Source organism: Theropithecus gelada, chromosome 11 (genome assembly GCF_003255815.1).
Source record: "Theropithecus gelada isolate Dixy chromosome 11, Tgel_1.0, whole genome shotgun sequence".
In the NCBI taxonomy this organism is placed as follows: Eukaryota; Metazoa; Chordata; class Mammalia; order Primates; family Cercopithecidae; genus Theropithecus; species Theropithecus gelada.
In genome coordinates this window covers 25032183-25042603 of record NC_037679.1, presented here as the reverse complement: position 1 = coordinate 25042603, position 10421 = coordinate 25032183, and the positions used below count along the sequence as shown (strand labels likewise).

The 10421-nt window shown below is 37.8% G+C and overlaps 1 long non-coding RNA gene across 1 annotated transcript; it reads left to right on the top strand.

Moving 5' to 3' along the window:
- The first annotated feature begins 916 nt into the window (after nucleotides 1–916).
- On the top strand, nucleotides 917–4157 carry LOC112633964. The gene is made up of 3 exons (XR_003121701.1): nucleotides 917–1022; nucleotides 3311–3422; nucleotides 4014–4157. It is a non-coding gene; the product is annotated as an uncharacterized LOC112633964 (long non-coding RNA).
- The last annotated feature ends 6264 nt before the right edge of the window (nucleotides 4158–10421 follow it).

The following is a 10421-nucleotide window of genomic DNA, read 5'->3' as shown; positions in this document are numbered from 1 at the left end:
ACTCATCAGCCAATGAATGGATGAAAGAGAAAAAGAAATTAATGGGGAAATGTCAGCCAGAATGGAGGAGGGACCCACTGAGAAGTTCATTTCCAGACCAACTATTTGGAATTTAGTCCAAAGACAGCTGTCCCTTGATTTACAGTAGAGGAAAAAAATGACATTGTAAGACTATTGGGCCTCAAGTTAAGAAGCAGGCGAAGAGTAACATACTTCAAATAAACTTCTGCAGTTGGGATGGGGGCCCGAGCACAATGCCTACAGTCAGGGCCCTATCTGGAGGTGCATGCCTTCCTACAAAGAGTGGGGCTTAGAAAAATCTGGGAAAGAAGGAAAATCTGTAGGAAATGTAGAAGCTTTGGAACTTGGTCCTGGCCACTTGAAAGCTGTTTTGATTTGAAGCCAAAGCCCCTAGGGGGTGGGGCGCAGGGGGGTAGAGTGAAGGGGGAAGCAAAGAAAAGGGCAGAAGACAAAATTGTAGTATAAAGCCCCAACCCGGGGAATTCAGTTTCAAGAACTGACAAAGAAGAAAAATGAATTGCAAAGCATAAGGGATACAGATTCATTTCTTTGTGTTTTCTTGAAAGTTTGGGTAATGCATTTCTTTTATTGTAAAATGAAACACAACAGTTGTCAGACATTCTGGGGCATGTGTCTGACATTAGACACAGGTGAGGCAGAATAAATCTGCATTGTCTTGAGTACATGTAAAAGGGCAGCATGAGGGGAGGAAATATGGTTGTTTTGGCATCCTGTTTTTAACCACCCATATTTCAGAGTCTGGGAGAAATGATTTGGGCCCAAGCAAAGTCTTGTGGTCTGCAACACTTCAGCTGGGGTGAGGGGGAAGCAGGGGAAATGGCTTCACTGGTTCTCTTCCCCAAAGCATCTAAAGGAATGTTCATTAATGACTTTTAGAAGAAATTCCTTTGGATTTTCATGGGGGAGCAACCAAGAAGAGTTCTTCAGAAATTCAGATTTAAAAATTCCTTTTCTAGAGAATTAAAATAGATTAATAAAAGGTAGGTTTAATTCAGAAAAATATATATTCTCTGAGAATTCATAAAGGAACGTTTCTTTTGTTTGATATAGATACTTGTCTCTAGATCCTAATGTACCTGCATTTCTGAACCATAGTTTTGCTTCTCCATATATCCCTAAACTCTTTTTCTCCTTCCTCTGCCTCAGTGAATTTGACCGATGTAGTTTGCTGATGTGTGTGATCGTGGGCTCTTTGTTTAACTCTTTAGAGACAGATAAATAAGATGATATAGGAAAGGAAAAAGAACAAAGGAAGGGAGGAAAGGAAGGAAAAGAGGAAGGGAGGAAAGAAGGGAAGAAAGAAAGGGAGGAGGGAGGGAAGGGAAGGGGAGGAAGGAAGGAAGAAGGAAGGGAGAGGGGAAGGCAGGAAGAAAAAGGATCAAGGCATAACAAATCCATTTGCTTCAATCATGTAATCAAACCATTCCTATTTCTGAACACTCTCCTCAGCTGTGGCACATCTGGAGATACTGAGGAAATGAGTTCACAGAGCTTTGAGCTTTGTTTCTGCTGAGTTGGCTGTTCTGTTATATAGATAAGGTGTGTGTGTTTGTGTGTGTGTGTGTGTGTGTGTGTATGTGTGTAATGTACAGTTAATTCACAAAACAGTTACCGGGCCATCCAGATCACTTTATAGCTTAGACCCAAGCTTCTCAAACTATTTGTGGCAAAGGATCAGTTTTTATTTGTTCAATCAGTCATATTGAACAAATGTTCAATCAGTCATAAACTGGTGTTTTAATCAAATGTAACAAAAATGTATTTCTAGAAAAATTAAATTTAAAAACACCCCAAATCATACAAAATGCAAGCCTCTCATATTTAATATCAGATTCAAAAGACAGGCCAGTCGCGGTGGCTCACGCCTGTAATCGCAGCACTTTGAGAGGCCGAGGCAGGTGGATCACCCGAGGTCAGGAGTTCAAGACCAGCCTCACCAATATGGTGAAACCCCATCTCTACTAAAAACACAAAAAGTAGCCAGGCGTGGGGGTGTCCACTTGTAGTCCCAGCTACTCAGGAGGCTGAGCCAGGAGAATTGCTTGAACCCGGGAGGCCGAGGTTGCAGTGAGCAGAGATCACGCCACCGTACTCTAGCCTGGGTGACAGAGCAAGACTCCGTCTCCTCCCGCTCCGTAAAAACAAGACAAAAAAATTTCATGTCAGATGACTAGAAAAGTTTCTAAGTGCTCACTCTCAGTTTCACTGAACTCATTGCAGTGTGGTGCCAATCCGCCCAGGGCCAGCACTGTCCAGGGAACCCCCCTTGCAGAGGACTAGTATAGATGTTCTATAAAGAAAAGGTCTCTAAACAAAAGGAAAGGGATAGCAGTTTATATTTTTTAAGTTCAAAGTTATTAACTTGCTATTGAAGTATAGACAACAAGATAAATTCCAGTATTTTTCAAATAATTTCTTTTAAAGAAAACATTTAATTGCCTGGACAGCGTTGATTAAAAAAAAAAAAAATTAAGTGTTTGCTTAAGTAAAATAAACTATATACATGGGGTATCTCTGTTATCCTATGGGCCCTATTTGTATTCAAGCACTGGAAGAATGAATTGATTTTAACCCAAATAGTTTTAAGAATGAAACAGTTTCTAAAATGTAAATAAGGCTATGGTATTCTGAAATGCATATTCAGCTGGTTGACATGACATACACATTCTTGCGTGCCATGTTTTTTTTTTCAGTTCATCTTTCTTTACTCAAATGTAATGAATTAATGTAGACCATTGCCTAATTTAGTGTTCACTGAAGTAGTCGGAATTCACATATTGGGTTGAAATGGCCAGGAATATTGTAGAGCACTGAAAAGACTCTAAGTGAATTGCATGTTTTCATCTTAAACTATAAGACATTTACCAATTCCCACTGATCTCAAGTTGCCCTAACGAACTTTCCACACAGAGGCTAATAGAATTTATGTCTCTAAAAGCAGTAAGTTAAAGAAATGGAAGCTTGAGTCATAAAGAAATTCCCTGGCTATAAATTTATTATTTGTGAGAAAGAATTTATTTTTTCACACACACACACACAAAATGTAGAGCAGAGCTATTGCATATCATCCCCACATGGAACAAGTGGTGAAAGGACTGTTGGGTTATGGAAATCATATTATTGTTATCATATGTTTTTCTTAGCTGCGGCTATCACAGAGAACCTTTTGGGTAGGGTATTATTTACAATGCCCTATTGTTTAACATCTCATGTTAGGATTCTGTTTCAATAGTAGTTTATTACCATCACATATTTTTTTTCTTTCTAGATTTGACTTTAGATAAATGTCACACTCCAGTAAAGAGATTTTAAGAATTACTCAGTAATCAAACCATGTGAGTTCAATGGTCTATAAGCTTGGAATCTTAAGAAATTACTGAGTAAGTAAATTTTGGGTAGTGAATATGAAAAGCGTTCACATAAGCATGTAATTTAAAAATGGAACTAACATCCATTGAACAGCAATGAACTGACATGAATTGGCTTTATTGTGGCCAGCGAGAGGAGCTGGCTATCCGATGGCTGAATTAGAGGCTGGGACAGAATGTGAGATCTGGATAGGAGGCCTTTGTGGGTGGCATGTAGCATCCAGGTGCACAAAGGTTTGGTGTTGGTGTGTGACTTCGGACACCTCGGGATGCTGAAACTTCTTAAAAGTTGACCTATTTATATTGTTTGCCTCCCTACGGGACCCTTCCAGTGTCCCTAGATGATAGGAACCATCCAGTTTTGTCAAAACACATGCATAAATCTAAAGGGTTCTGTGTTCTGTGAGAGGCAGTTTTGTGGAGAAGACAATCATTCTCTCTGTCTCTCAGCTGGATCTGTTTTGGACCCCAGGGGGTGATTTGCCATCTTTTGGCACATTCTGGGTCTCTGTACACTGTTTCTGCTCCCATTCTTGCACTTGTTAATATACAGCCCCCAGCTGGTTGCTCTCTAAGTGCCACTCACAATCCATATTTCCACAGTGATGACATTGGCTGCCTCAGTTTTAGGAGCTGCCGGAAATAGCCACTAATCAAGAGAAAGAGAGAAGGACTAGCCCTGAATAATTGGTCAACGATGCTGATTTTGTTGGTTTCCTGTTTCTTTTGCTTCCTGGAAAATACAGAGCAAATATTGCATGTGGTTTGATGCTACAGCATCGTCTGAACTTGGAAGGATGATCATGCATTCTGATGCCTTGTGGTCTCACTACAGGTCCAATTTTCATGTGTTTTAGGAGTCTTGGGATTAGGTTATGTACTCTGACTCTGGGCAAATGGAAACACCAGGTGAGAATTGTTTATCTCATAACATTTCTTACAAGATATTAACTTTTGGACCATTTTGGAGAAGATGAGCAAATTCATTTTTCAAGGCCAGCAGGGGTGGTTGCTATGAGCAGGCCTTTGTCAGCACATGAGACCTGACCTTGCTGACCTGGGAAGTTTCTATATATGATGAAAATCTTTTTCATAATCAGATGATGATAGCTGGCAGGGTGTCACTAGATTATGTATATGATGGTTTATGTTAACAACGACTATTTTGTTAAAAAGTATTTGTCGAACTTCTACTTTGTGAGAGGTCTTCTTCCAGGTATTGGGCAGTAGTACCTCTTCATTGCACTTTGAACTCTTTCTTTATTATTTTATTTCCTTCACATTTGTAAGTCCAGTTGGAGTAAAATCTTTTCTTAACTCAAGTTTTTCTTTTGAATTGAGAAATAATAATTGTATATATTTATGGGGTACAATGTGATGTTTTGATATATAAATACATTGTAGCATGATTATATCAAGCAAATTAACATTTTATCACCTTACATAGTTACCATTTTTATGTAGTGAGAACATTTACAATCTACTTTTTAAAGCAATTTTGAAACATATGATACATTATTGTTAACTGGTTATGGTGCTGTGTAATAGATCTCGAAACGTATTCCTCCTATATAACTGAAACTTTGTCTCCTTTCACCAACATCTCCCCATTCTATTCTCCCCACCGTGCCCCTCAGCCTCTGGTAATCACCATTCTACCCTCTATGTCCACGAATTTGATTTTTTCAGATTCCACATGTAAGTGAGATCTTATGGTATTTGTCTTTTTGTGCCTGGCCGATTTCACTTAGCACAATGTCCTCCAGATTCATCCATGTTATTGAAAATTACAGAATTTTCTTCTTTTTAGAGGTTGAATAGTATTCCACTACATTTTTAAAATCCATTCATCTGTTGATGGACGTTTATGTTGATTCCATATCTTGGCTATTGTGAATACTGCTGCAATGAACATGAGGGCGCAGATATCTCTTTGAGGTGCTGATTTCACCTCCTTTGGATATACACCCAGAAGTGAGATTGCTGGATGATATGTAAATTCTATTTTTGTTTTTTTGAGGTGCCTCCACACTGTTTTCCACAATGGCTATACTAACTTACATTTCTACCAACAGTGTAGAAGTGTTCCCTTTTCTCTACATCCTTGCCAACATTTTTTATCTTTAGTCTTTTTGATAATAGCTGTTCTAACAGGGATGAGATGATAACTCATTGTCATTTTAATTTTCATTTCCCTAATAATTACTAATGTTGAGCATTTTTCATAAGCCTACTGGCTATTTGTATGTTTTCAAATCGCAAAATATTGATCTGACTGACTCTCTTTGTTTTTTTCTCCCTCTCTCCCTCTACACCCCACCCCACACACACTCCATTACAAGTATTTATTGAGGTTGCAGTGGGAAAGGCAATCACATAACTATACCGTTACTTGAGTATACTTTAAATTATTATCTGCAAGACTTCTTGAATTCGTATCCAGATAAACAGAAATATTTTGATCGAGACTTTGTTGAAGTATATTTCAAAGTGGGAAATGTTGGTTATTCATTTCAAAAGTAGTAATAAATAACACATTATGTTATTATATTGGTGAGGTGTGTAAGATACAGAACTGTAAAATCCAAAGAAGGAAATACCTTTAAGGGAAGCTCTCCATGGAAACCTATCAAGCCATGAATCTGAAGCATGCTAAGTGGCTTCTGCTAAAGCCACATCAGTGGAAAGGTTTATCACTAACAACGTCTGCACATGGAATGTCATAATTCTGTGGGAACTACAGCCAACGACTCATAGGTTTTCCGGACAACTACACAAATGTTTTCTTTTACTGTGATACTTAAAGTATTTGACTTTTAATTCTGAAATTTTCTCTCATGCCTCCACATCTGAAATAATTCAACGCTATCTTTATTTGAAGTCTCTCCTGGTTAGCAAGCTGGCTGGTGGTGATGTATCACATACAGTGGTTTCTGTGATGTGGGCTGCTGACTATGGAAAGATGAATGAAGATCACAATCACATTAAGTTTGGGGACTATGGTCAGACTTAAACCATTATCCTTGAGGTGTATGGCTGTTGATTTATCAATGTCCTCATTTTTATGAAGGAAATCTTCTCAAGGTTGCTGTATGCTCTGTGTGTGTTGTATGTCAAATAAGGTATAATGTTATGTTCTCTCATAACTTCATAAATAAGAATGTATTGCTTTGAGAGATGGAATAAAATGACAAGTTTTATTTGGCATCTATATATTTAAGAGGTCATGAAGAGATTAATGGTTGTTGGCCACTGGTCAAATTTCTTTGATGTACACTATTTTTTTCCACTAAAATTCTACACTTGCCAGTCCCTGGATGAGTTACTCACACATTTATATACATAAATTATGGTGCATTTATTACATCATTTCCAACCTAGCTGGATAAAAGCACGGTGGGATTTTTTCCCTGTGTGCAATTTCCATTTTGGTGGCATTTCTGCTTCCTAATAAATTCCAGACAGTCAAAGTCAACACCCAAATTCTGTTTTTATGTATTTCAGCTTTCTGGATTCAGCCACACTTTGTTTGGGAGATGTCCTACTGGGAAGTTACTTAGATTTATGAATATTTAATGAGCTTTTTTCAGAAATGGGAGTCTGGAGATTCATATAATCTCACTGTATATAGTATACTTTTTCTTTTTTAACTCTTTATTGTAATTTTTGATAACTTGGATGTGGTATTTAATAACTTATTGATTTAATTTTATTACTTGCTAATAGTTTCAACTTTGATCTCTTTCTAACTTATTGTCAGAAGGATGTTGAAAAAAATCCAAAATGAGTTCTGGGGCAGATATAAAATGTATCTCTTCTATTCATATATATATATAAATGTATCTATCTATCTATCTATCTATCTATCTATCTATCTATCTATCTATTGATCTTTAAAGATAGGCCAACTTTCTAACTTCTGTCACTTTACTAGCATAGAATGCAAAGGTGCTCAAATGCCCTCAAGTGGTCTCAGCCCACACTAACCTCTTTCTGTTACTTCTTTTCCTTATTTCTTTGCATTCTGAATGCAGAATTTGGCTTTTTCTGCTACTTAAAATTAGCATCTAAAGGAGGAGTGTCTATGTATTTTTGTCCTGGTGTTTCTCATATTTTAATACTAACACAGCACTGAATAATGTTTGCTGTGCAAATAAAAATTTAAACAAATGCCAGATTGATAAGGTTAGTTTTTTGATTTTTCCTAAACAATAAACAAAACAGGAAACACATTAAAACCTAAACATGCAATCTCTCAAAGTAAAAAAATTTTTAAAAAGTTATACTCAACATACCCACTTATGGGTTAAGGATATAATAATATAAATTTTATTAGATTGTGGAAAAAATCATTCTACCCTCTGAAAACATGTAGATAGTCATATAATTCGGTTAGCCAGTTTAATGGGCTAGGCTCCCATGTTCATGCAAATTCACAGAGAAATCTCAAAGCATAAAAATTTTGGTCAGTAGCTTTTTTATTATTTTTTATTATTACACGGAGTCTCGCTCTGTAGGGCAGGCTGGAGTGCAGTGGTGCGATCTCGGCTCGCTGCAACCTCCGCCTCCCAGGTTCAAGTGATTCTCCTGCTTCAGCCTCCTGAGTAGCTGGGACTACAGGATCCCACCACCATGCCCAGCTATTTTTTTTTTTTTTTTGTATTTTTAGTAGATAAGGGATTTCACCACATTAGCCAGGCTGGTCTCAAACTCCTGACCTCAGGTGATCCGCCCGCTTTGGCCTCCTGAAATGCTGGGATTACAGGCACGAGCCACCGTGCCCGGCCTGGTCAATAGTTTTAACTATCAACCCCATGTATTTTTTACTTATCTTCAGTCAACTGATTTGCTCTTTGGTGGAGATATTGAGAGACCAGTGGGGATATGGGGGAGTATTGAGGGTGGGTGTGGAGAAAATAAGAGTCCTAATCCAACAGACAGGAAAATATCTGAAAAGTGACCACTATGTATACAACACAGCCAATTCTGATACTAAACTTTCTACTCTAAGAAAATCACTTACATTAAAAAAAATTAAAAAGCTAATAAACAAAGGAAAGCTACCCTCAACTCTTAGGATTAAGGAATAATTATTTTCAGATAGAGTTTTTGTTTATGCAAAGCTCCTTCTCAATCTTTTTTTTTTTAACTCAGTAATTTTGATTGTATTAAAAACTAGTTCATTTAAAAATTGTTTTAGAACAAAGTTTTAGTAGATGTACTTTGTGTGTTTTATACAGTTTGTGAGATGCATATTGTAAAATGCTGTTATTACATTTTGTAGTGACATTTTTCCTTTCTACCATGTAAGAAATTCTGTTTTCTTATTCCCAAAGATAAAAATATGGTGGCTTTTAAAAATTTGAACCAATTTGGACATTATGCTCAGAGCCAAGCAGAATAAGAAAAGCTTATTTACTGAAAGGAACATTAGGATAATGGGCGGTATTGAAAATTACTTAAAATTAACATCTAAAGGAGGACTGTCTAAGTATTTTTGTCCTGCCAGATTTTCTGCTATGTTAGCAAAGGTGGAAAAGTTTAGGTATAAATGAAGAGAAGGAGAAATAGTAGATGAGGTTGAAGAAATGAATAATATCTTCAAATAAGATCATATAAGAAAAGAAATGAATAAATGGGCATGTAATAAGAGAAATCCAATATTATATCAACACTTCCAAAGAGGCTCAGAGCAAAACATGACGTTGCCTTTCAGCTCAATTATGCCAGATGCCAGGAAGGGTAAAGCTCTATGTTTGCTGAGACTATGTTTGCTCTTGGACCCTGACAAGATTGAATGGGAAGCCTGCAAACCTGAGTGGCCTTGCCCTGAGAGACACATTCGCATGACGTAAGAGTGGATTGAACTAATTATTAAAGATTAAATGGGATTCCAATAATTTGCCAGTACCATTTGAGTTGTACATTTTTTTAATATAAGGGATCTGTGTTGGAGGATAGGGAGTGGAGTGAACTGTTATTTTATGGGATATATATTTGGTCTTTGTTTCCTGGTGTTCAGCTTCTAAAATCCTTGGAATCTCCAAAGTAATGTATGTTTTTGAATGCTAATGAGATGACTGGTGACTGGCAACCTTTAGGTGGCTTCAGGATGAGGGCTGGTCACAGGAAAGACCAAGGCAGGAATAGAGGGTTGGGACTTCAGCCCCGCCCTTCAATCTCTGGGAAGGAGAGGGACTAAAGGTCAAGTTAATCACCAATGGCCAATGGTTTAATCAATCATGCCTATGTAATGAAGCCTCTGTGAAAACCCCAAAGGACGGAGATCGGATGCGCTTCTGGATAACAGCATGTGGAGGTTCCTGGAACAGGGCACACCCAGACAAGGCTTGGGAGCTCTGTGTCCCTTTCCACATTCCTTTCCCTATGTATCTCTTCATCTGATTCTTTGTAATCTCTTTTATGTTAAAGCAATAAATGTGAAAAAAAAAAATCAGTTAATTCCACAAATATTTACCGGGAGTCTACTACAAGTCAGGCACTACGCTAGTCACTGTCAGCACATAATACCCTGCTCTCAATGACCTGTGACGTTTCCAAATGATAAAACCCTTCCTCATAATCAGATTGTTAGTAATGGGGGCAGGTCACTAGATTATGGAGATGCTGGTCATGGTGACAATAACCATTCGGTTGAAAAAATAATCACTGAACTTCTCCTTTGTAACAGGCCCTCTGCCAGGTGCTGGGTAGTAGTACCTCCTCATTGCACTGTGAACTCTTTACAGTATTTTCTTTGTTATTTTATTAGCGTTTATAAGTCCATATCTAGTAAATTTGGGTCAAAGCGCTCAAAAGAACTGCTTCCAGTGGGCAAAATCTTGATCTGACTGGTGATCTTTTCCCTCTCTCTTTCCCTCTCTCTCAGTCTCTCTCTCTTCCCCACACACACTTGTACACTCCTCTATTCTGTCCTCATCTGACAGGATATAGGACTGCAACACTCTCTGCCCTCATGGAGCTTATATCATAGTTGGAGGAGGCAAACAA